Source organism: Octopus bimaculoides, chromosome 9 (assembly GCF_001194135.2).
Source record: "Octopus bimaculoides isolate UCB-OBI-ISO-001 chromosome 9, ASM119413v2, whole genome shotgun sequence".
Lineage (NCBI taxonomy): Eukaryota > Metazoa > Mollusca > Cephalopoda > Octopoda > Octopodidae > Octopus > Octopus bimaculoides.
Window position 1 is genome coordinate 12,839,695 of NC_068989.1, and position 2,866 is coordinate 12,842,560.

The window sequence follows — 2,866 nt, forward strand, 5'->3', positions numbered from 1 at the left end:
ACACGCACACACGCACACACACATACACACACACACACACACACACACACACACACACATATATGACGGACTTCTTTCGGTTTCCGTCTACCAAATCCACTCACAAGGCTTTGGTCGGCTCCAGGTTATAGTAGAAGACACTTGCCCAAGGTGCCATTCACTGAGACTGAACCCGGAACCATGTGGTTGGTTAGCAAGCTGCTTACCAAACAGCCATGCGTGCGCGTATATTTATGTATCTATATCGATTTATGCATGTATCTTTTTGTATATATATATATATATCTCTGTGTGTGTGTTGGGGATACTATACAAAGAAGGTAAGTGCAGTTTACGCTCAATAATGTAGGGATATATCTATAGTGAAAATGTTTCTAAGCATAATGACAGTCCAACAATAATATGTACCGCTATTCGGAAGGCATGAGTACAATAGTGCTCTGAAATAATGTAACTCTAGTTTCAAATTTGGCTACGAGGCCAGTATTTTGAGGAACTGTGGGCGATTCGATTACATCGACCCCAGTGCTCATCGTGTACTTATTTTATCAACCCCAAAAGGATGAAAGAGAGGGTCACCTACGGTGGAATTTTGAACTCAGAACTTAAGGAAGGGCGAAATATGGTGTAGCCGTTAAGAGAGCGGGCTACTAACCTCAAGATTCCGAGTTCGATACCACTTTCTGACCTCAATAATAATAATAATAATAATAATAATAATAATAATAATAACAATAATAATAATAATAATAATAATAATAATAATAATAATAATAATAATAATAACAACAACAACAACATCGAAAAGTAACTTACTTTGGAATGAGAACCCAGGTTCAAAATTTCCCCAAGACACCTGATGAAGGCTGGAGGGTATATCAGCCGAAACGTTGTGTTAACAACAAACAAGACGAGGACAAATATCTGCCAAACGTAAATAATGTAAATAATGGGCGAAATACTGTTTAGCATGTTTCCCAGCGTACTAACGATTCTGCCAAATCATCGCCTTCTCAAGTGATGTAATCTGGGTAAGTGTTTTATCAGAGAATCACAATCCGTAGAACTAGGAAGGAAATTGAATCTCTTGCTTTCTGGAGATATCGTAGAAATAAGGATTAATTCTTACTAACGTGCACAGTATGTTGTTTTACAGTAGCACTGTTTCGTCTTCAGTTTGGTTGGTTTTTAACTATGACACATGGGTTTTCTTTTCGCCTCTTTCGCAGCTGTTTCGCTACGTTGAAAATACATGAAGCGATATTTCTCTCGATCACTTAGCTGCAGACGTATTTGATGGACATAACTAAATTATAGAACTCAGTATTGTTTGTGTTGACATCATTTATTATGCTTGCTGCCTTTCAAGCAAATATGTTTTCACTTGAAGGCAAAGAACAAACACTGCTACTATACGAGACCTTAAGCTTTGTACGTTATGACTGACTCTGTAGGAATCATTCCTATTTCATTGTAATTTCGTAATAGATATATATATATCTCTCTCTCTCTCTCGCTATATATATATATATATATATATATATATATATCTCTCTATATATATATATATACCATATATATAAGACACATCTGCTTTTCTAATGGCATTAATGATGGAAACGGTAATTGTAAGGAATTACACAGCACATGGATGGCTACTTCGTGAGCGTAATTTAAACACACGTCTACAAATGTTGACATCAATCAGCCGAAGTAGCAATGTAAGTAGCTGACATAAGTATCATCATAACTCGTTTTCCAATTTTACACTGAAACAGATATCAAATATTTTCGGGAACGCTTTTACCGCCATTGTTTTGAAGAGGAGAGCATGTATATGAGGGAGAAAAAAAGAGGAACAGAGAAGAAGCGAAATGGGAAAAAGTAACAGAATATAAGACAAAATCTCAAAGCACTTAAGACCAGAGCAGTAGCAGGATATATATATCGTTTAACTCTTACTTCTTTCTGTCAATTTGACTCCGGCCATGCAGACACACAGTCTGTATATATATATATATATATATATACATGCACACGCATAGACACACAAGCACACACACACATATATATACTTCCCACAATATAGACAGATGCAGGTCAGTGAGCACATAGATAGATGTGCTAGGAACCTTAAACCAAACTTACTAATTTTTCCGTTTTTATCAAGGTTCCAAGAACAGTTCAGTGCTGCAAAGACTAAATAAAAAGGCAATTTTCATTAATAAATATCAACCACAACCTAATATGAACATGCAACTTAATACAGGGCACCCCTAACCTTACTAATACCAATTATCCCACTAATCCTCATACATCACAAATTAATCTATTTTCGAGATAGACTCGAAAATAGATTAACATGTCCTTGTTTCTCTGCCTTTTTCCCACTTTACAATTTATTTGCAAATATCTGGTCCGCTTCTCCAACACAACCTCTTTGTTTTTCCTTCTAAATATATTTTGGCTATAACTTTTTTGATGTTTTCTTTTAATTTCTTACACTGAGGACAATGGTTAAACATGGTTATTTTAATTATTATTATTATTATTATGATTAATGTTTTTTTTTTCGTACATGTTTGTAATGCTATTTGAAACGGTCGTATGTGGAAATTAAATTCTAAATTGAACTTTTAACATTTCCTCTCCATTTTTATAATTGTTCCTATCGTTCTATATCAGATGTTGTCTTATACATGCCTGTAACGAACTTTTTACTTGTTATTGTCATATTTTAATTGCTTGCTTTAGCAGGCTATCATTTTGATATGATGAATATTTATTAGAAATATTTCTTTTTGGACTCCCCAAAAAGTTGGAATTATTCCAGTTGAACTTATTCTTTCACACACACACACACACA